Here is a 23,723-nt window from a genome sequence, read left to right as displayed (position 1 = left end):
ACAATAGCATAAAAATTGTTAGGAACAAATTTAACCAAGGACACCAAAGATCTTTGCACTGAAAACTATAAAATTTATAAAACATTGATAAAAGAAATTGAAGAAGGCACAAAAAAATGGAAAGGTATCTTGTGTTCATGGCTTTGAAGAATTAATATTGTTAAAATGTCCATATCACCCAAAGTAATCTACAGATTCATTGTAATCCCTACCCAAATTCCAATGACACTTTCCACAAAAACAGAAAAAACAATTCTTAAATTTATATGGAATCACAAAAGGCCCTAAATAGCCAAAAAAAACTTGAGCAAAAAGAACAAAGCTGGAAGCATCACAATACCTGATTTCAAAATCTACTAGAAAGCCATAGCAATCAAAATAGCAAGGTACTGGCCCACAAACAGACATATAGACCAATGGAATAGAATAGAGTGCCCCCAAACAAATCCACACATCTACAGTTAACTGATCTTCAACAAAAGCACAAACAATACACAATGAGGAAAGTATAGTCTTTTCAATTAATAGTGTTGGGAAAACTGTATATCCATACGCAGAAGAATGAATTGGACACTTCTCTTACTCCATATACAAAAATCAACTCAAAATGGATTAAAGACTTATATGTAAGGCCTGAAACTGTAAAACTACTAGAAAAAAAAAAAAACATAGGGAAAAAGATTCTTGACATTGGTCTGGGAAGTGATTTCTTGGATTTGACCCCAAATGCACAGGCAACAAAAGCAAAAATTGACAGATGATATAGGATCAAACTAAAAAGCTTCTGCACAGCAAAGGAAACAACCAACAGAATAAAGAGATAACCTAGAAAATGAGAGAAAATATTTGCAAACCATACATATGATAGGGGTCAATACCCAAAATATATAAGAAACTAAAAAAACTCAATAGCAAGAAAACAAATAATTTGATTAAAAAATGGGCACAAAGGACCTATATAGTCATTTCTCAAAAGAAGACATACAAATGGCCAGCAGATTTATCAAAAAATGTTCAACATCATAATCATCAGGAAAGTGCAAATTAAAACCACAGTGAGATATCTCCTCACACCTGTTAGAATGGCTCCTAACAAAAAGAAAAAAGATAACAAGTATTGGCAAGGATGTGGAGAAAAGGGAACCCTTGTACACTGTTGGTGAAAATGTGAATTAGCACAACCATTATGGAAAACAGTATGGAGGTTCCTCAAAAATATTAAAAATAGAACTACCATATGATCCAGCAATTTCACTTCTGGGTATGTATGCAAAGGAAATGAAATCAGTATGTTGAAGAGATGTCTGTACTTCCATGGTCATTGCAACATTATTCACAATAGCTAAGATATGGAATCAGCCTAAGCATCCTTCAATGGATGAATGGCTAAAGAAAATGGGATGTTCTCTCTCTTGCTCTCTGTCTCTTTCCACACACACATACACACATACACACACACACACACACACACACACACACAGTGGAATACTATTTAGTCTTTAAAAAGAAGGAAATTCTGTCATTTGGAACAACATGGATGAAGGTGGAGGACATTATGCTCAATGAAATAAGCCAGGCACGGAAAGACATATACTGCACTTATATGTGGAATCTATAAAATTTGAACTCAGAAGCAGAGAGTAGAACTGTGGTTATAAGGGGCTGAGGGCAGAGGGGATGGAGAGATGTTGTTCAAAGGGTACAAAACTTTCAGTTAGACAGAAGGAATAAGTTCTAGAGATCTATCGTAAGGCATGGTAAGCGACTATAGTTAATAATGTATTGTATACTTGAAAATGGAAAAGACAGTAGATTTTAAATGTTCTTACCACAAAATAAAATTAAGCATGTGAGGGGATGAGTGTGTTAATTACCTTGATTTAATCATTCCACAATGTGTACATATATCAGAACATCATGTAGTGCCCCATAAATATATAGAATTTATATTTGTCAATTAAAAAATAACCAGAAGGATGTATCAGTGATTTAGTTTTTGTCAAATGCTCAGTTATAAACAAAGTATCAGGGCAGGAAATCTATATGTATTTTTGATAGGCCTATGTCACATAGCCATTCCAGCCATATGAACCCCAAATTCCTGCAAACAACTATATGGATTAAAAGTGAGGAAGGTGTGGCACTAAAGGAATATTAAATGTTATTACCAGAGGAAGGAGGATGGGTGGATTCTGGCTAGCAAAAAACAACATTGTTTACTACAAAGGGCTTGATCACTATTTTTCAAACATTTGTAGGCTGTAATGCATCAGAGGATTAGGATTTTTCTATGTACTCCCAAAGGGAAGAACTGGCATCAATGAGTAGAAGTCAAGGGGAAACAGACTTTGTCTCTACGTGAGGAATAATATTCTCATAGAAGTGTGGCATAAGGTAACCAGTGCCCTGGCCCTAGAAGAATTTAAGCAGAAACTTGATGGATATTATAGAGATTATTCCTGCTTTGAATTCAAGAATTGCCTAGAATTAGACAATCTCTTCTGTTTCTATGGCTTTTTTACTCTGTTCTGTTCATATATTAATACATGTGTGCCAGTGTGTGCACACAACTTTGTGGTTATTAGATCCCCTAAGAGGGAAATTTAATCCAATAGCCTGATAAAGGCATTATTTAAAGTCAATTATTTTTGAATTGTTACTTTTGTGCTTGCTTAATTGTCTCCACATTTCTAATAGTTCTTGTTAATATAGCATTACCCGTGACATAAGTGATTTCACATGTGACACGTAAATTTAATGCTGACTAGGAGAAAAGGTGTGGAAAGATATATGGGTGGGAGTCACTTTATCCCTGCGTACTGGTCACTTCCACAAACGAATAGAATATTCAATTTCCACTTTATATTTCAGTTCTAGTACCAAACACAGAGAGAATATACACTATAAGGAAGAAATAACACTAAAGGGAAGCCCTCAAAGATAATTCCATCATCCATAACACTAGGCGCTTCCTGGCATTATGACTAATAAAACTCAGCTACAAACATGTTCTAAATATTTTTATGTGCAAAAAATAGAAAACTGTAATAAAATAATGGCTGTTATTTCAAACCACGACTATAAAATGCCCCTGGGACAGAAATGCCTAATTATGAAATAAAACAACTTTTGTATCCCTCAGGCAATGTTTTCAAACGATTGCTCTCTCCAAAGTAGTCACTATAATTAGTCCAATTCCCCAGAAGAAATGAAAAGTGTAGGGGAATTCATGTAGGGCTGTAGTGTGGGGCTGTGTCTTGGATTAGGACCAATGGACTATTAAAATGTTAGTGTGAAATAAGTGTATTAGCATTATGGGGCAGAGGAACACTTCTCTTAGGAATTAGTTAATATTCTCTTTGAGTCATGATATTCATGTTTGCATTTCAGACGAGCGGTGAGTTATGTATTCTAGGAGGAAGTGGATGACCTTTGGTGAAAGTTTATTCCCAGCACAGGTTAGCTGTGCCGTCTCTCCATTCCTCAGCTTTCCCAGCTCACAAATAGGATTAAAAGTGTCTCTGCCCATTTAGAAACATGAAGGCATATATATATATGTAAGGCATATATATATGTAAAGGGCAAGGAGTGGAGGGAAAACTGCAGGATTTCTTCTATGTTTTTCCCTGAAATATTTTACAGTACTGTAGTAGTAGATGAGGAAAATATTCTAGAATTATAAAAATCACTGTTAGGACAAATCTTTTACATTTTCCTACCTGAAATTTATTACTACTAAATTGTTTCTAAAGACATTTATTTAGAATTATTTTGTATATTATTTGTAGGAATATATCATATCATTCTTTCTATTCTAAAAACAAGCAATGCAGTCCCACATTTGAAAAATGAGCTGGACACTTTCTAGCTTCCAGAAATCATTGCACTCTATTTTCTCAAGCTAGGATTCTGTGCTTTCTATGTCGATTTCGTTTAGTTGACTTTGTATCTGTAGCTATGTCCTCCGCTTCTTGATTTGTTCTCAGAGTGGTAGTTGAATACAGTCCATGTGTTAGCTAAGGTCTTAGAAGGAAATTGGGTAATTTGAATGAATTTTCACAACGGAACAATTTACAGCAGTGTGTTCGGATTGTGGAGAAATGGCAATGTACAATCTGGAATGATTGAGAGGAGGAGTTCCCAGAGTCCTGAAAGAGAGAGAACTACATGGAGAGGGCTGCTTGACAAGAGCTGTGGCCTTCAGTCTGGAGACAAAGCCAGCCTCTGGTGGCACTGCAGAGAGGGAGCTGGGTGAATGCATACTTGATTTCCATCTTTTCCTCTCTCTGATTTCCCGGTCTCTAGTGGGCTCTCTTGCTGGAGAATATAACTGGCCTCCAGAGTGTAAGAAGTTTGCTGATGTGGTAATCTGTGCAGGCCAGCCTCCCAGGGCACACAGTGGGGAAGAGGGCACATTGGATTTGGATGGGGCTGTCAGGAAAGACCCGGCACAGCTGTAGTAACACCGACTTTTCAGAAATAGAAATGGGACAATAGGCTGCTACCTTATTTGACTAGGTTTGAAATGAAACCTCAGAGGTGGCAGTGTGAGTATTCCATCATCCCATTACAAAATAAAACTCACAGTCAGGCTTTTGGTCAAGGGATGTAGCCTCAGAGTTTATCAAGCCATGGCTTGCTGCAACAAGTGCCCTACATGACTCAGTCTTGAGTCCCCGCGCTTGCTTATTTCTGGTTCTTAGTCTTATCTTCTGCAACATGAAAGAAATTTGTCTGGATTTAGAAATATTACAGATTAGAAAGCTGTGAAAGACACTTGTCTAAGTCTGCATCAACCATCAAAACTGGGTCAACCAGTTTTCAAAAGCCCATGAAGAGAATAAGAAGGGAACATTAGAGGACGCCAAGACCACTGAAGATGATAGCCCAGAATATGAGATGATTTTAAAGGTTACATATGGCAAGATGGCATATCCAGGGAGGTTTCCCGGTCTTCCCTTCCCACCCCCCCGGTGAATTATGTAAAGATGAAACATTTTTAAGAGGTTAACACTAAGTCCAAAAAACCAACCATCTTACACTTTTCTCTCTCTTTAAAATTGGGTGATCCATTTCTTCTGTTAGCAGGGTTTTGTCTACTTAAATATTGGCTTAACTCAGAAAGTGTAAATAATATCAATAACTGTTTTATAATTATGATTTGATTACATTATCTTAAAAATTTAATATATCAGTCATGATAATTTTACAAGTAGCTTATATCTTCAAGTAAAATATTTATTTTAAAGGGTCTCCTTAAATGCAAAGCTATATCTATTTTTGTTTCCTCCAAAATTTTCATTTCTTCTCTCTCACTTACCTTAAATCTCAAATCTTGGGGAAATAGTTTTGATTCACCCCATGGTTTCAAAGTTTTCACAATTTATTCTCAAATCACAGATATGTTTCAAGAATAAATAAAATCATACTTGTAAAAGTATTCTGAGTCATGAGTGGAGAGGAGTTATAGAGATTCAAGGTGGCATTATTAACCGAAGGAGATGTTACTCTCTAAACACAGGTACAGGAGGGACTTAGGGAGGTCCCTGTGATAGACAGGGCTATCTTTCAAAACCTGTGCTTCATTTTACGATTTACGAAGTGAATGGGCACTTTCTGAATTGTATGTTTGGTGCCTGCAGACCTTAGAGACATCTCATGTGTGATGCATTGTTTGATATGAGAATGATGTAGAGATACATCTCTGGCTCTGAGATACTTTCCAAGAAGATAACATAGGATTTGGTCTACCAGATTGGACATCCAGTTGGGCTATGATCACAATTTAAACTTCAAGGCTGTCCTGAATTTGTGAGTTCAGACATTAGTCCCTAGAATGCTCTTCAGCTTTTGAGCTGTGGAACTGTGTCCTTTCTCATTTTGTCATGACCAAGAGGTCACAAGAACCAGAAAAGTCTAAATGGAGGTTAGTCTCAGCCAAACGGAGATGGATAAACCCATAAGAAGATTTGAGATCAATCTGTCTCTTCGTTTGTTGTTTTCTAAGAACTGCAGAGAAAAAAAAGGTTTATTGATATCTCAGAGCATAATTGGTCTTACAAAAGGTATCAGCACAATGAAAATCAAGTTGTGGGAAGGAAGTTCATTCATCTAAAGAAGTTAGCAACCCCTCTTGCTTAACTATCCTTAAAAAAAAAGCACAAATAAGTCCCTAGGAAAGTTGAGACATTGGATTGGTATGGAATTTATCTTCCTCATCAGACCAGTTGAGTTATTTTAAAAGCTCTTTCTACATGATGTAGTTGGTGTGGCACCATTGGAACAGAATTATTTTTCTGGTTCTTTTTTCTTTTTTAAAACTGGATTTGCAGAGAGGATGCAGAAATTGAAAGAAGTCTGTGGCTTAAGCTTTTATGAATTTCATACCCGAAGGTACAGCTCTATTTCTAAGAAATTTATGTGTTTTTAAAACTAAAAAATAAACATTATTAAGTGTATAGCCATCTAATTTTGAGAGGAAGAGACTGGAATAAAGAGGGTTTACTTTATTTTGAGAGTAGGATATGGTGGAAGCAAGAGTTCTTATGGAAGAGGATTGGCTGGGTGTTCCAGGGGAGCAGCAAATCAAAGATAATTCCAGGGGTTTGTGTTTGCAGGTAACTGGGATTATCCCATTAACATCAACAGAGCAAGGATGTTTCAGGACAGCTTGTTTTTAGAAGGTGGAGGTGAGGTGGGGAAGGTTAGATAGTAGAATATTGACATTTGTAGATATTAATTTTACAACATCAGGTATTACATAATGACATGACAATGTTTCATGATGTATGCATTTGTAATGGCAATGATAACTTCCTTATTGAATAGTTGTGAGGATTAAATGAGACATATATATATATATATCTCATATTATGTAAAGTGCTTAGGGATAATGATTGTGATAACAAAAATGTTAAGCCAGTATTGAACGACTATTATGTGCCAGATTAGAATTTTTACATATAATAACTAATTTAATTCTCCAATGACTGTGTGAAGTAGGTACTGATGGTATCTCATTATACAGAGGAGGAGATTGAGACATAGTGTGAGGGAAGCAACCTGCTTGAGGTTACGTTAAGGAGCAGAGCGTGGGCTCAATTCAGGTAGTCAGACTCCAGAATTCAACCCCTCATCACTCTCTTCTTTATACTCCTGGGCATAATTTGAACTGATAATTCTACAAGACTGGAGTGCAGTAGCAAATTTTTAATGATAGAGCGATCCTAGCCAATAGCTTACACCCATATTTCAGTGAGTAAAAATTGAATTTGAGGATGGCCAAAGGATCCTGAGAAAGTCAATGGGGCTATGAACATAAAGGAAAAGACTTTAGCACTTGTTATATACATTTATAAAGACACACAGTCAATTCTTTAAAATATCCAGGAAAAAAGGGGCTCACAGTAACGTAGTTATAATTTATGCTCTCTTGATATTAATTTATAAATAAATTAACAATGTTTTTTGAGCACCTATCACAGTGGTGAGCACTGTGGGGCATTGGATGGTGGGGAAGAAAGTTCCGTCTCTTAACCAGCTCCCAGTGCAGGGGGAGAGACAGACGAATGAAAGGCAAGTACAATATTGTGACGTAATGAGTAGGTGGAGGTAAGCAGAGTCAACTAACTCAAGTCTTAGGAGGGTCAAATGTAAAGCTTTCCGGAAGGGGTGATGTAAAAGCTGGAACATGAGGGATGAATAGGAGATCAGTGCAGGCGAAATGAGAAGTGGAGAAGTGAGAGAGAACAGGCTGTGCTGTGCTTGTGAAACTGTAAATAGTTCAACACGGCTGAGAGATACAATTTGCTGGGGTTGAGCATTAGATAAGGCGGTGAAGTGAGCAGCAGCTGGATCTTCAAGGCCTTCTAGGACACGGTGAGGAGTCTGATATCTATCTGGAGAGCGGGGGAAGCTGTTGATGTGATTTAAGCAGAGAGGTGCTATGGTCCGGCAGCACGCTTGCAATGTACCCGAAGCACACGGATACGCTGGTCTAGTACTAATCTCGAAGGGGCCCTTGGGGAGTACACTATTATTTATTCCGAACTTATACTGAGTGCCCTTAGCATCTATAAAGAGCTTGTAAACTCCATGAAGGAAAGAGAAACCTCCACCTGAGTCTTAGTGTGTGGCATGCTCTTATTTTCTAATCAATGTATTTTCATTTTGGTGCAGACTGAAGGGGAAACGTGTACAGTTAGGTTGATTCACTACAAAACCACCAGCTATTTGTCGGGAGAAGCAGTTGAACCTGATTTCTGATCTCGGCGGTGCTCGGTGATGTGGGGACAAATGAGTTAACCGTGTTAGGCCTTGCTTTTCTTATCTGTAATGTGAGAAAGTTGAAGTCCATGACCATCTAAGTTTCGTCTAAGCTCTAAAACTCAACTACTGTAGTTCGAAACTTTTCAAACCCTCCAGTCATGTGGGAAGGGGACTAATTTTTACAACACATTGTTCTTTTCGTTATGTTTCTCCCTCCTGCTCCTGGGTGGTTTCAGTGGCGGTTCTTGTTGCAGAAAGGGGATGAAATGAAAACAGGATATTCAAGCCAACAAGAAATTTAGAGACTTGTTTATTGCCACATGTGACCGATGAGGACACACAGGAAATAATGACTTATGCAAATTCCAGCAGTGGGGTCAGTGCCAGAGTGCTCCCTGGGGGCCTTTTGGGATCACGTTCCTCACCTCTGCCAGTGTGATGTAGGTTATCAACTGGGAAGAAAGCTGGGTACTGTGGAAAATTTCAGATGCTCTATAGTCAAAATGACTTCAGTATCACTGTCAGTTAGGGCTGCTGTTCATTTTTCTGGCTTCAAGTTGCTTTAAAAATAAATTTTTTTTTTTTGCTCCTTTAATCTTCATGAATGATTCCTCCTTTTGTATCAATGTTTTCCTCTCCAGTTTCTCTAAAAGAAATTTTTTTTTCTTTTCTCCTTCCCCTACCCCCCGTTCTCTTACATCGGCAACAGAATGATCTTTCCTTAGTTCAGGAAGCCGGCTGCCTCCAATCTGCAGCCTTTAGATAACCAGCTAATTAAGGGGAAAGCAGGTGTGGATGGGTCTATTCAGATTATAAATAAGTGCCAAAAATTAAAGTTATTGGTCTGTGAGTGCTAGCAGGTGGAAGCACTGCTTTATACCTTTAATAGAGGAGTGGAGAAGAGGGGGTTGGAAGGCCTTAAGTGTAGGGAAGAAAAAAAATTTTATGACTAAAAGCTCTTCAAAAGAGAATGTGTCTATTTCTAAATCATTGTCTTGTTTGGGATTAATCCTGAAGACATATAATTGCTTGCCCTAAGAGTGTAATGTTCTCTGAGCAGGGATCCATGAACTGTATGGCTTGGGCAGAAATAATTCAAGGTCTCAAGATGATACTTACCAGCAAAACCCATGACTGACTGCAGACATAAGTGCCTGTGTTCTTTTGTGATTTCTCTTCTCCATTTCTTACATATGCTCAAATGCCCAGAGTTCCCTATCTGCGAAAACGCTCACTTAAATGCTGAAGGAAAAAAATGATCTATTGTTGCACTACTTAATGCATTACTTAATGAAGCGATTTGGAAATAAAATTTATATGAGGAAATGAGTTCCTGTGAGTATACTTCTCCCTTTGTCATTTCCGTTTCTTTTTATTCCTGATTTTTTCTCTTTTTTCCTTCCTTTGTGTTGAATAATTTATTTTAGCATTTTTTTTTTAAACTGGAGGCCATTTTTCAGTAGGGTGTGATGGCAGAAAACCACAAAAGCATCATACATTACACATTCAAAATACATTAATACATGGCTGAAATGCTAACCTGTACAATAGAATAATTATAGCGTATCTTCATTGAAATTGTACACATGGCTTTGTGATCATGCCCATTAATTTAGATCCAAATGAAGCAAAATTATTCTGCATGGCTGCTGAGTTAATTTATGTGATATAGGTAAAGAAAAGTTAAATAAAATGTGATGGAAAATGAGATTGCAGCCGGGCAATTAGGTCCAGAGGAGGCTTCCTGGCCCCTCTTTTCTGCAAAGATTATTCATGTGATTGCAAAAATTTGTCCATTTTAAGACTGCATCTTAGGGTGTCTTGATGGAAGTTCTGAAGCATGTTCTTTACAGCTAATTTTCTAGGAAGAGGAATAATCACCAGTGTGATAGATGCTTTTCCTTAGGATTATTCAAATATCCTGGTAAAAGAACACAGCAATTTTTCTATTGATGTGAGCCTAAACCCCTAACAGAATGGAAAAATGCTGTGCTTTAGTGAGCTGTATTTTTAGGGGCTTGAACATTTTACAACTAAAATGCACATGTGTATTATTTCAAGTAGACAAATAAATAGGCTTTTTTCTTAATTAAGAAGGAAAAAATGTGTCACCATGATTTCGTAGTAGAGCAGCAATGTATGTATATGTCTTAGAAAATGCAACCCCATTGCTTTCTACCTTATTCCAGCCCATTTAAAGGTGTTTGAAAGTGGTAACTAGTTTAGATTTTGTGATCAGTAGAAAAATAGTCACTCTTCCAAGACAGAGGGGTGATTGTATTTCTATGTATAGAAATGAGACTAATTTTTAATCTAAATACGATTCAAAGGCAGGCATCCACAAAACCTTCAATTTTTTTTAAAAATTATTTTTAGTTTTTAATTATTATGTGTACAGAATAGTTGTATACTTCTGTAAGGTACATGTGATATTTTGATACAGGCATACAATGTGAATGAATTAAATCATTTACTTAAACTTTCATTTCTGTGGAGGAAAAGAAGGTTCAATTCAATTAGAAAAACTTTCACTAGCCTAAATTCTGGTGATGCAAAGATAAATAAGACACTGACTCTACCCTCCTGACTGCTTGAATCTAATATTGAAAGAAAAAAATAAAGACGTGTGAAAATAGTTGACAAACTCTACCACAGCTTGCGGATGGTTCAAAGTACAGGAGAGAGATTCAAAGAGAAATATTTCAAACCTAAGTGGGAGTGCAGTTAGGGTAGGCTTCTTGAAGAAAATGACCTCTGATGTTGACCTTCAAGGAAGGTGTGGGCTCTGATAGGCAGAGAGGACAGAGAGATTTGGGACAGAGGGAGTGGTGAAGAGGCAAAAATAGTCAGGAGATGGGCAGGGGGCTGGAGTGCAGAGTCCTGTGGGACCATCATGAGAGGTAATTCTAGAAAGGCAGATTGGGATAACATTGTGGGGATTTTGAAGGCTGGGTTGAGGCATTTTTATTGGGCTTGGAGGCAAGGAAGGGACACTGAAAGTTTGTGAGCAGGTGGGTGCTGTCAGTGACATAAGGAAGGGGTGGATGAGAACAGGAATACTTGGAGGCCTGGAGGTCATTAGGAGATTATGGTAACTACCCAGGTGAGCAGCGATTAAGCTGGGAAGATGTCAGTTGGGGATGGTAGCAGGGAGACTATAGGATTTATAGACCCAACTGGTTGGATGTTGGGAGAGGGGAAAGGAGAAGGAAGAGACAGATGGCAGCACTTTAACAGAAATCTAAAGGAGTTGCAGATTGTGGTGGGAAGGTAAATTCAGTTGGACACATATACTTTTGGAGGTGCTTCCAGAACATTTAGCAAAAGATGTATAGGAGTCAGTTAGAAATTCAGGTTAGAGCTACTTTGAGAACTTGAGCCTAGAGGGACACTTTGGAAGGTCAAACACACAGGATGATGGTTGAAGCCATGGGAGTGGGTGGCATTGCTCAGGGAGAAAAAGTAGAGTGAAAGAAGAGCAAAATGTAATGACTTTAGAGGGAGATTTCTTCACGTGGGGTAAGGAGAAGAAATGGAGAGATATAGAGGAGTAATCAGAGACTTCGGGGTCCAAGAGGATGATGTATGTTCAGTGAAGTGTAAGGAGGAGAGAGTGTTAGGAAGGACGAGGTGAAATAGGGAGGGCGACTAGGAGGAGGATGGAGTGAAGACTATTGAATCTGGTGTTCCAAAGGTCCCGGTCACTTTGGCGTAATGATGAGACAGAAAACAGATCATGAGCTGCCTAGGAACAGACAGGAGTGAACAAGGAGAGCAGTGGCTGCAGAGTGCTCCTCTTTCAAGGAATGTCGAGATCAATCCAGAAAAGGGGATCTTTTTAGAAGATTGGATGTAGATCTTTGAGCCTCCCCTGATAGGCTTCCCGCCCATTTTCACTGACATTTCCTGCTCGGTTGTGCATGAACCTCATCTCACCATCCATTCCCCATTGTTTGCTAGGATTCTCTGGAGTAGGGAGGTCATTTCTCAGTGGGACACCTCTTCTTCCATATACTGACCGTGAACATCTCTTTTACACTGAAGGACTTCTTCCTTTTCACATCGACATGTTGTCTTCCTGCCATGTTTCTGTGGAATGAAAACATGGCTGCTACCATTAGTAAAGTTGAGGGTGGTGATTCAGGAATATGGCAGCTCACACATGTATGAGCTTTAGACAGACAGGAGTGCATTTAGCTGCCACATAAAGATAATGAGCCAGTTAGCCAAGGACCAGATTTCAAACCTACTCCCACTCTCCCTGGAATCTTTTTCAGGAGTTTCCCTTCCAGTGAATGGGGTTCCACTCCTCAATCTACTTTGCACCCTTCAGATTCATTCTCTTATTGGTGCCAGTTATGAAGATGGTATAAAATTTGAGTAATATTTTGGTCAGAGGAGTGGAGGGAAAGAGGAAGAAAGATAATAAGAAAAATAATTAAATGAAATAGAACAAGTACACATTCCAAATTTATTTGACAACCCTTCACTTTCTATTTTCACCACCAACGGAGCAAATGTTGATTGGCCCCTTTACCCTTCATTCAGCCGTCTGTGCATCTTTGCCTTGAATGCTGCTTTGCTTAGTCTAGAAAGTATAGCAGCAGAGATTCAAAGAAATGTATCATTAAATCTTTGTTCCCAAGATTCCAAAGACAAGTGGCAATGCTTTCTTGCACTAAGTTTTAATTTTAACCCTTTGGAGTATTTTATTTCTTATCCCTATTCTGTGCCACATGATTTATGCAATTATTGCTTCGGTTTAAAGCACTTGAAAATACAGTCCTCTTTTGCATACCAAGGAGTGTTCAAAGTTCCAAATATTCCCTCAGATATTATGAGATCACTTGGGGGGAAGTGCTGCCTCAGCAGAAATGTTGTAGCTGTCAATGATTTGTGGAGACATCAAAAGGCAATGAAGGGAGACCAGAGACTGAATAAAGCAATCATTTCAAGTAGAAGTAATCCCAAGAACAAAGTTTTGTTCATTTATAGTTTCTACAATTTTAGAAAGTTAGTGCCTGGGGATTTTTCTAGGCCCCTCGTGTTTGTGTACAATTATCTTGAGACTGATTTTCTAGTAAATGGTATGCTCAAAAATGAGAGTAATTCATGAGAATGTATTTATTCAGTAACTCATTAAAACTACATTCACATTTTTACTAAGCTATACAGTTTGGGTTTTCTATGTGAACTATTTGGCATAGCATTAAATATACATAATTTGTTTTGGAATATTTGTATTTAATTCTTATGAAGGTTTGGCCAATATTTCCTTTCAATTTTCAGTCAAACTTTTTGCTACCTTAATATAAATCCCTTGCTTACCTCTCTTCCCTTCTTCTATTAGCTCTAGTGCCCTACCTCCTCTTAGGAACCTAAATGCCTCGTTTGGGAACCCAAATTTATCTAAAATTAAAGACTCTGCCTTGCAAAGCATGGTCGGTGCAATCACTCATGATTCCCTGTGCTAATTCATTCTCTCATGTGGCCTCTGTACAACCCTACATCTCTACTGACTTCCTGTGTTAATCTTCCACCCCTGACTCTGATTCACTTTGGCTTTAGGTTCTAGGAGTACATGGTAAGTATTTTCTCTCTGTTGTGGGCTGTATCATGTACCCTCAAAAGATATGTTCAAGTCCTAATCCCCAATACCTATGAATGTAGAAATAGGGTCTTTGCAGATGTAAGCAAGTTAAGATGAAATCATACTTGGATTAGGGTGAGCCCTAGTCCAATGACTGGTGTCCTTATAAGAAAAGGGAATTTGGACATAGATAGACACATGGGAGAACACTATGTAAAAACAGAAGTAGAGATTGTATTGATGCATGTACAAGCCACGGGATGCCAAGAATTATCAGCAAACACCAAAAGCTAGGAGAGAGGCACGGAACAGATTCTTTCTGGTTGGGGAAAATTGCATTCTTTTTTAATGTTTACTTTTACATCTCCTAACCTTCTTCAGCATCTAGAGAAAAAAGGATAAACCTGTGCTGCTTTTTCTCCATTTCACCCTCCAGACCAATTCTCTACCATCCCCCCACACACCCCCCAGCTCCATTCGCCAGGAGGCTACTCTGTCTGGACTGGTTTCCCTCTGGGTTTGGCCAGTGGTGGACGCCAGCAGTCTGAAGGGCAAAGGAGAGAGAGACCCCACTCTACTTTGTTGGCATGGTTCTGGCAGCAGCTACGTCCTCCCTGTCCACAGATCCTAGTAAGGATCCAGCTCTCACTTGGACCCTATGACACGATGTCTTCGTTTTACCTATTCAGTCTAGGTATTGAAATGGCTTCCCAGTGGTTCCCTTAATCCTGTCCATAACTTTGCAAGTAGTCCCTTAATTAAAATCTCTTCTGATGAACCTTCAGACCTGTATCATTTTCCTGCAAACCTGCCGAGACCTTGGCCCAATCATCCCCACAGTTAGATGTTCTCTTTTCTCAACCATTTTATTTCTATTCTTCAAAATTCTAGTCAGAACCCACTTTCTTTCTCTTTAAAGCCTTCTCACAAAGCGTTTCTATTTCCAGGAAATTTTGAATGGGTACACTTCTTTTGAGATATTTGTGTACTTACATATTTTTACTTTTAACCTGGCCAACTCTATAATTAGATTTTAAGTGCCTCAAGGATAGAGATAGTATATACTGTCTAATTTAAAATGCTCTTTTTCTATACCCTGCCTACTAGGCCTCTACAAGTCTTGCACATGCTGTATATGGTAGGAGAAATTGACTGAAAAAATCAAGTTTGAGCACATGCAAAATCAGATTTTCTTATATTGTAGCTGTGGAATACATTGCATGTAATATTTATTGCATGAGATGCTTTGCATTTTTGGAAAGCAAAATATAGAAAATTGTGATCTCACACTCTTTTTATCATTTAAAAAGGAGGGAAAAAGAAAATTCTTTGTTCTTGCTTTAACTACTATGAACGATCCTTTTCAATAGTTACTGTGAGTAAGAATCATGGAAACTTACAATTCAAGCCAAAGGAGCTAAAGATTATCTAATTGGAGTTCCATGGCAGGCAAGTGATTTTCAGTAGTCATGCTGTTAATAGTAAAGCAGAAATGAGACCCCAGAGATCCACACTTCTCTGTCAGTGCAAAGACAACCTGGCAGGGCAGAATGTATGTAGACTTTAGTATCATATAGACTTGGGTTGGAATCCATATTCACAGCTTATTATTTAGAAGATTTCTTAATTCTTGGAGAACCATCTACTTCTCAAGACTGTTATGTGGAAAAATAACTTAATGTCCCTAAAGGAATTGGCTAATGGAATGGCTGACAAATACATGTTTCCTTCTCACTTCCTACTTCTGCTTATGCAATTGGCAGTGAAATCTCTCAGGTGCATGTGTTGGGGCATTGTGTTGGGTCAAGTTCTTTGTAGTGTGGTTCTGGTGTCTGATATGTGACTGTGCGGATGTGACACCCATAATATCCATGGGCTGATGCATGCCACATATGTCCTATGGCAGTGTGAAGCTCAAAGAGGGCAATCATTGTATAACAGAGCTTCCTACGAATGTTTGGAGAGGCAATTTTTATATAGCTTGTAATACCTGTTCCCTGTTTAGAATCACTATTGAGGCCTCACTAGAAATGGGAAGTTAGCTTTGTGTAATGGGAGAGCACTACTTTAATTTAAACTAGGGCTTAAAGCTAGTTTACATATGAATCCGTATTTAGGCTTCATCATGTACAGGTTGTATCTTTTGGAAAATTACTTCATTTTCATGGAGTTCAGTTCCCCAGATCTCAAGTGGGAATGAAGATTTATTTTTTAATATTTATTTATTTATTTATTTTTAGAGGTAGAGTCTTGCTCTGTCACCCAGGCTGGAGTGCAGTGGCATGATCATAGCTCACTGCAGCCTCCTGGGATCAAGTGATCCTCCCTCCTCAGTCCCCCAAGTATCTGGGACTACAGTGGCACACCACCACACCTAGCTAATTTTGAAATTATTTGTAGAGACAAGGTCTTGCTGTGTTGTCCAGGCTGGTTTTGAACTCCTGGCCTCAAGTGGTCCTCCTACCTTGGCCTCCCAAAGTTCTGGGATTACATGCATGAGCCACTGGGCCTGGCCTGAAAGTTTATTTTGAAGATATACATGTTGAGTGCCCCTGTGCATATACAGACACATATATACACATACATGTTGAATATCTCTGTACATATATACACACATATGCACACACAGATAAACACATATACAGGTTGAGTATCCCTTATCCAAAATGCTTGGGACCAGAATTGTTTTGAATTTTGGATATTTTTGGGTTTTTGAGTATTTGAATTGTACTGCTTTAGAATCTAATCCAAAAATCCAAAATCCAAAATGCTCCAGTGGGCATGTCCTTTTGAGCATCATGTTGGTGCTAAAAAAGTTTCAGATTTTGAAGATTTTTGGATTACACACACATACACACACACACACACACACACACACACACACATGCACACACAAGGCCATGTGAGGAACTGAGGAGGGAGACAGCTGACTGTAACAGAAAGACAAGGTTCCTACCATACGATATTAAATATACGAAGATGAAATCCTAAGCCCTAACAGTGTGACTGTGGGCAAGTCACCCATCCCCTATGGGACCCTAATGCAGTCTTGATTCATTTGAATTCAATGTCTATTCCCTTAGCACCTGTTGTGTTTAAGTCACTCAGCTGGAGTTCCACCTTGTGTCAAGGCTTTATCCTTCCATGTGGTCTATTGAGTTAATTAGCCATCTTGAATACTATGCAAATGCTTTTACTGAACTCTTGAAAGACAAACAAAATATCTCATTTACACTGGGACTATGCGAGGACACTTTACTTAAGCATATCCAGATATGTTCTAATTTACGTACTTTACCTTTCCTGGCAAAAGACAAACAGAACTCTATGTTCTTTAGACTTCCTTAGCTCCCATAAAGTCGTAGACATATTCCCAATATCAGGAAGCCATGGCCTAAGTAAGAAGCTCTATTCAGAATCAGTTATCTTGGATAGGTGGATTGGTTGACTCAGTCTCCACCTCCTATGACCACAAGTCATAGGCAGAACGAAGGCAGCAAACAGAACTCTAGGATCTTTCCCTGCTGATACTCACATCCTTTATTATTTCCTCCCCTCGAGTGCCGGTGGAAGCTGTGACTTGCTTCTGGCAACAAAGGTAATGGGTATTATTCTTGTGATTAGGTTACATTGTGTAACTCTGTCTTGCTAGTAGTCTTGCTCTGGAAACTCTCTCCCCCAGCTGGATTTGAGAAAGTAAGCAGTCATGGTGGGAGATACACATGGCAAGAAGCTAGAGGCAGCTTCTATTTGCTGAGGGCAACCTCCAGCTGGCAACTAGCAAGAAGCCAGGACCCTCTTTTTTATTGCAAGAAAATATTAATAAATTCGGCCAACAACCTGAGTGAGCTTGGAAGTGGATTCTTTCCCAGCTGAACCTCCAGATGAGAACACAGCCCCAGCTGACACCTTGATTATAGCCTTGTGAGGCCCAGAGTGGAGGACCCGCTCGGCTGTGCCTCAAATCCTCGTGCACAGAAACCGTGAGACAATAACTATGTATTGTCTTGAACCTCTAAGTTTGTGGTAGTTTGTTACCCAGAAATAGATAACTAATACAAGAAAGTAGTTATGCAATTTGCTACATATCTCTCTATAATCAGAAAAATACATTTGGAATCTAAATTTTTTCAATATTTTACAGTTACTTTCTTTTTAGGCTAAGAAACAAGAAAGAAAATAATGGTATCTTGGCAAGTACCTAAAGTACTATGCTCTTAAATCTGTTCTAACCTTTTAAGGGCACAAAATAATTGTGAACTTTGAAAAGCATGTTTTCTTCCCCAGATGTATAGCTCGATATATTAACACTCGGGGTTAGGAAGGAAAGAAGATATTAAATGTTCATTGATGAGTATTCCATTGATAGCACGGGACAACTTTCTTCCAGCAAAATATAGTGCATAAACCATTTTGAGCTTCATTTATATTTTTCCTTATTATTGATGCTTTTAGTTTGGTAACACAGATTGGTGGAAATCAAATTGTTTGGCAAAAGTCTGGAGGCCTCACGAATTAGGTGTTGCCCCCCTAAAGTCTCAAAGGGCTTCCACAGGCAGGAGCTTGCCTCTCTTTTTGGTGAGCTGCAATAACCTCCCAGGCTAAGCTCCAGAGAAAGAATTCTGGGACTAAGCACTAAACTTTAATGATCCAGTCACGCCACAGCAAGGAGAACTAGCTCCTCAGAGGTAGACGCTATTTCTATTTCATAGTACAAAGTCACTTGATAAGAATATGTAAAACTTTTCTTTAAGAGAATGTACAGAATTTATCAGAAAAGGGAATCTGCACTCACACTGACAATGTTTTTTCTTTTCAAATAGCATATCAATGAATAACCATCTGCCAGTAGCCATTGTATATTTTATCAATAACAAATATTGTTGTTATTCAAATCTTCTTACTCTTATGGGATATTGTTCTTAGCATTACTATAGGAAATCTTTGTGCACTATGTATAAACTAGTAATTCTCAGGCTTCGCTGCATATTGGAATCTCTGGAGAGCTTTGAAAGCGTCAATGCCCAGTCATACTACAGAATTACATTAGAGTCTTGTGGGCTGAGTTGAAGTCATCATATTTAATAATTTTTAAAACTCCCTTGATGATTTCCAAGGTGATACCAATGTTGAGAACTAAAGGGGCTTTAATTTATATTTTATATGAACACTTTACCTGTGGTCACACATTTGATAATTTGAACTAAAAGATAACTCAAATAAAAATCAAGAAATAATTAAAAACACATAAACAAAACAAAAGAACCATAAGAATAAAGCCATAGCAACAACTATAAGCTTTATATTTTTCCCTTCATAGGTGCATTTGCTCTTTCTTCAGACACTTGCTGAATACTTATTTTAATTTATACACCCTGCTAAGAGCTGGTAGTCAGAACAATGACCCAGGCCCTAACCATGTAGAATTTTTAATCCAGTGACTGATATAAATAAATCAATAATTATAACTTCAATGGTAGAAATATTGATGCATAATATATAGAGTGTAAGATAAGCACAGAGAAGAGGAATATAATTCACGTAGGGCCAGGGTGTGTAAAAGCTTATGGAATTAGTTGATACTTGATTTTCAAAAGAAGGGAGACTGACTCTGATGGAGAAATGTGGGAGTGAAGTACAGGTGAGGGAGCAGCACATGCGAAGACACAGGGGCAAGGAAGAATGTGGTCTGTGGTAGGCAGAATATGTCCTGCCTACCCCCTAAGATGTCCATGTCTCAATCCTTGGAATCTATGGATATTTTATGTTACACAGGAAGGGGGCATTAAGGCTGCAGATGGAATTAAGTTTATTCATCAGTTGACCTTGAAATGAGAAAATGATTATCCAGATGGACCCATTGTAATCACAAGGATCCTTTAACGTGGAAGAGGGAGACATATCTCAGAGTCCGAGAGAGCTATGAAAATCCTACTTTGCTGGCTTTGAAATCAGAGAAAGGGGCCAGGAGCGAAGGAATGCACTTGGCCTCTAGAAGCTAGAGAAAGTAAGATAACAGGTGCTCCTCTAGAGCCTCCAGAAGGAACACAGCCCTGCTGACACCTTGATTATAGACTTCTGACCTCCAGAACTGTGGGATAATATATTTGCATTATTTTAAAGCCACTAAGTTCATGGTAATTTGTTATAGCAGCAATGGTAAGTTAATACAGTTCCTCTCAGGGAACTGCAAGTGAGGCTATATTCGGGAATAAAATGTTAGTGAGCCATTGAACGAATTTTGGCAGGGAGGAAATAAAGCAGGATCCTACTATAGAAAAGCCACACTTGTAGCAGTGTTGATAATGATTTGAAATAAACAGGGTCAACTGCAGAATGGAACAGGACAGGAGGTAGGGTGATTAGAGAGGAGACTGATGTAGTAATTTAAGACTAATCATAAAAAGAATGGTAATAGCTGTTTTTTATTGAGGGTTTATACATAACTCTATTTTATAGCTTAAATCCTAATCTTCTATTCTTAAAAAATTCTCAAAGGAAGTATTAATACCCACATTTTACAGGTGAGGTGACTGAGGCTTGGAGAATTTGATGAAGTTGCTCAAGATTATGCAGCTAATTAGTGATAAGCTAGCTTTGGAACCAGGTCTGTTGACCTCCAAGCCCATGTTCTTTCCACTACATCACTGTGTCCGAAGGGAAATATGGATAGCAGCTCATCAGGGCATGAGTGAAAAGATTGTAAAAAATGCAAGAAATCAGGGCCATTGGAGATGGTCTTCAGTATTACAAAAGCATTTGATGGTTTCAGAATAATAACTGAAGTTCGAGAAAACGAACCTAAGTCATGAGGGAAAAAGAGGTTAAACATTGATTTTGTTTCTTTTTCTATTAAATTCTCAAACCCTTGACAACTGTGCCAACAATTTTTAATCAAGGTGTAAAATATTTGCTGCCATTGTGTATCTACCTGTTTAGCATTGTCTGATAAGCGAGAACTGAACTGATATAATCAGGGCAGAATGGGTGCAACTGGCTGTAATAGGTATATTATAACATCAAATCCAAATCAAGAAAGATAGCATGCTTTCTGGGAACATGTAAGAACTTTCTGCAGGATACTAAAAGAGATCACAATCAGGGAAATTCATAGCTCTAATCAAATATCTACATAATTATGAAAGACGACCAAGTGTATAATGGATGAACTTCGGCTTCTTTAGGGTGATATGAAAAATTCAAACACTCAAAAATGCTCATCAAATTCAAAAAGGCTGAGAATTACTGGACTATGCTTTTTTTGTTTATCTCTGTCTCCTCAGTGCCTAGTAGGGGGTCATGTTGATATTTGTTGACTTGACTAAAGGAAGCATTCTAAAATATACTTTTAAAATAATTGTTACTGTTTTTGGTTATATGCTGGTACCATGATCTTAGCCCTAATCAATTATAGCTCCAGTCCATTTATTAATGATATCTAAGTAAAATCCAAATTATTAGGTTGTACTGTCAATTTGTAATGAGTATTATCTGAAGTAAGAATGCCTTTGATTAAGTTAGGCTAGAATATTTTGTTTTGTAATCCAAAGAGATTTTCATTAAGTGATTGCTTCGGTGGGATAGGGTGTGTGTTATTATATGATATTTGGGTTGAATGTGTTTTAGCTCCCAAGACCACAAATGTTTTGTATGGGGTCATACAAAGAGTGAAAAACGAACATCTGAAAGGGGAGAAAAGAGCGGATAGGACTTCATCACTGTGGCTCAGAATTGAACACACACCAATGTTAAGATGAACGGAGAGACACAAGATCCCCAGAATGATAGGAGAGTGAAATTGATGAGCAGACTTAGAGAGTGCCGAGCAAAACAAAAACAGTGCAGACTGAAAAATAGAGGAGCCATCAATAGGTCAGAGGTTGAGAGATGCTGAGTTAAAGAGAGATGACAACTACTGAGCCAGAGAAATTCTGCTCACTGATTGTGTGGATCAATACGAGGGAGGCTGCCAAAATAACTCCTCCTGATAATGTAATCATATGTCTGTTCAAAACAGGGCTCCCTTCAATCCCCAAACTGTTCATCTTCATCTTTAAGACACATAATAAAGCTTATGTCTTAGCTTCTGTTGTATTCCCAGTGTACATGCTTTCAAGTGTTTTGTATGTATTAGATGTTTATTAAATGCTGAGATTAATTGGATATTATAATTGCTTACAGTTAGGGCAATTGAGTACATTACGCCAGTTTCTGAAGGTCTCTTAGTTCAGTGGTCTCCAAATGCTGGCTCAAAGATTAGCTGTGTCAGGATCATCTTGAAAGAATATATACATGATATCTTTGTAATTCCTGCTCCTGGAGATTCTGATTCACTGTGTCTGACCATGCCCAGGAAACTGTGTTTGTATAAAGTGTCTCAGGGGACTCTAATGGAGGGAGTGGCAAGCTTTTCCTATAAAGGGGGGAGACAGTAAGTATTTCAAACTTTTCAGGCCATATGGTCTTTGTTACAACCACTGAACTCTGCCATGGTAGCATGAAAGCAACCATGGACAACACATAAACAAATGAGCATGATAATCTAGAAATTCCACTACTAAGTGTATACCCCAGAATAATTGAAAGCAGGTACTTGAACAGATAATTTGTACATCAACACTCATAGCACCATTATTCACAATAGCCAAAAGGTGGAAGCAAAAAAATGTCCATAAACACATGAATGGATAAACAAAATGTGGTAAACAATACAATGGAATATTACTCAGTCTTAAAAAAGAAGATTCTGACACATACCACACAACACGGATGAACCTTGAAGATAATTGCTAAGTAAAATAAGCCACATGCAAAAGGAAAAATATTGCATGATTCCACTTATATGAGGTTCCTAGAACAGTCAAATTCATAGACAGAGAAAGTAGAATGATGGTTTTTGGTGGTTGGCCACCACTGGTGTTGTAGGAGGTAATGCCTTGTGACAACATAAGGGGGTCTAACATGGGTGTAGAGAGAGTGTAAACTGACTCTAAGTCCTGACACAGGGACACTTGTGCTGATATATGGGTCTGTGGGAATATTGCTTAACCCCTCATTTTTCTCATTGCTTAACCTTATTTTTCTCAAGTGTGCATGAATGTTAATTACATTATATAGTTGACGGTATTGTCATGAGAATTAGTTGAGATAATGCATGAGAAGTGCCTTGCTCAGTACTTGGCAGAAAGAATAGGATATCAATAAAAGCTGCTCTATTTCAATGATAATTAAGATGAAATGTGCTTAACTCCATATTCAATATTTAAGAATGGGGAGTTATTGTTTAATGGGCACAGAATTTCGGCTTGGAATGATGAAAAAGTTCTAGAGATGGATGCTGGTGATGGTTGCACAACCATGTGAATGTGCTTAATGCCACTGAATTGTACATTTGAGGAAGGCTAAATGGTGAGTTTTTGTTGTGTATATTTTACCACAATAAAAGATAAATTTAAAAGATCATAATTAAGAAGCAGAAAACAACCGAAAAACAGATGGAAGAAGACATGGATTTGGCCCATGGTTGTAGTTTAACCACCTCTGGTCTAATGCGCAGCCAGGGTATGGAATCACCAGCAATAGTTCATTTCTTTTTGGAGTTAAAATGGCAGCCAAACCAACTTTCCTTTGATTGGAAATTATTTTCAGAAATGGAATTCTCTGGTGTTTAACAACATGCGATCTTTACCAACTCCCATGGAAAACAAGGTTCTCTTAGTGTCTTATTCAGATCAAATGGCATTCTGTATTATTATGATCTACTTTGGTCCTCCAAAATATGTTGGTAAATACTAGATAGGGTTTCCCACGAGGAGATATTCCAAATGCATTATTTGCTTTCAAATGTTTTTTTTTTTTTATTTCA

This window comes from Propithecus coquereli, unplaced genomic scaffold (genome assembly GCF_000956105.1).
Source record: "Propithecus coquereli isolate 6110/MARCELLA unplaced genomic scaffold, Pcoq_1.0 Scaffold194, whole genome shotgun sequence".
Classification (NCBI taxonomy): domain Eukaryota; kingdom Metazoa; phylum Chordata; class Mammalia; order Primates; family Indriidae; genus Propithecus; species Propithecus coquereli.
This window is presented reverse-complemented; position numbering follows the sequence as displayed.